General features: G+C 35.6%; 1 non-coding gene across 1 annotated transcript; it reads right to left on the reverse strand.

Moving 5' to 3' along the window:
* Positions 1 to 339: 339 nt before the first annotated feature.
* LOC121159786 lies at positions 340 to 446 on the reverse strand. The gene has a single exon (XR_005884439.1). It is a non-coding gene; the product is annotated as a U6 spliceosomal RNA (small nuclear RNA).
* Positions 447 to 1,431: the final 985 nt, after the last annotated feature.

The following is a 1,431-nucleotide window of genomic DNA, read 5'->3' on the forward strand; positions in this document are numbered from 1 at the left end:
TATAGACAGGCTGGGTTGGTCACTCTTCAGTGAATCCTCTGGATTTGATGGACAGGTAAATACAGTTTTGCCTATTCTGAGTTACCTGAGTCTCCCAATGAATTTAGAACTAAGTGTCAAAATTTCTGGAAAGGTGAGATTTCATTTTTATTGAAATTAATATTGCTAAATCTTGCAAACCATGACCACAGAATGTCTCTAAATGTATTTCAGTATCTTTATTTTATTTTGCAAATATTCTGTTGTTTTCAACTGAATTGCTGAGTAGTGTTTTTGAAGGCTGTTGAAAATTACTTGTTTAATTTTAATTTTTTGAATTATTAATGACTAGAAAAATATTTTAACATGAAACGCTTCATGAACTTGCATGTCAGCCTTGCACAGGGTCCATGTTCATCTTTTCTGTGTCATTCCAATTGTAGTATATGTCCTGCTGAAGCAAGCACGAAAGTAATTTTTAAAATCTTAATTTTACTAAAATGCTTGCTAATTAGAAATTGTTAATCCTGTTGTGTGTAAATTTCCCAGGCATATTAAAGGTAAAAGCCATATCATCTACAAGTTTAAACTGTGTCACTTATTCTCCATTTTTTATATCATTTCTGAATTTCTCTCTTAAGCCATATGACTTGTCGGTTTGGGGGATTTCTGCCTTCCTGCAAGTTTTGTTTGTTTGCTTTTCTTTGTTCATTTTGCCCATTTTCATGTAGGGACACTTTTACGTGGCTTTTGTCCACGTTTCCACAGGAGATAGCTAGAGAGTTTGTGAATTTATGGTGCTCACCATCCTAAAAGTTATTCTAGAATCGTGCATCATACCCTCAGTAATTTCATTTTTTCCCTCATGACACAGAAAGTTATTTGGGGGCAGTCATGGTTATTGCCTGATTTGTGACAATGTGTTGAACTACCCTTTTGCTTGTCATATTTTACTCCTTAAACTACATAGCAGAGTTAGAAGGAAACTCTACCTGAAAAAGTATGCTTTGGTTGCCTCCATAGCACTCACTGGCCTTTCAGCTGTCGTTACAAATGGACACTTCATCCCATGATTACAGATGATGACTTGCTCACCACGTTAACACTATTCCTAGCAATTCCACAGACTGTTAGTCCCTTTTCTGCAATATTAGTTTCTTATTGCATAGAAAGTTGATTTTGAAGCCACAGGCCTATATTTCTATTTCTTGACTGTAATCTACTAATTTTTCTAGGAAAAAAAAAACCTATTGCAGGTATCAATATCAGGCAATGAGATTCTAGAAGTCACTGTGTTAAGGGCGGATATGACATTGCATACAGCATCGTTGGAAAACACTCTATGGAGCATTCAGTACCAACTTCCCAAGCAATGTGTAGCTGCTCCCCTGGAGCCATGCTATTTGTGTCTTAAGTCAACAAAATTAATATCTCATAACAAGTCAATTAGAC

The sequence above is a fragment of the Ochotona curzoniae genome, unplaced genomic scaffold (genome assembly GCF_017591425.1).
Source record: "Ochotona curzoniae isolate NIBS_2020 unplaced genomic scaffold, NIBS_Ocur_1.0 contig_43, whole genome shotgun sequence".
Taxonomy (NCBI): Eukaryota; Metazoa; Chordata; class Mammalia; order Lagomorpha; family Ochotonidae; genus Ochotona; species Ochotona curzoniae.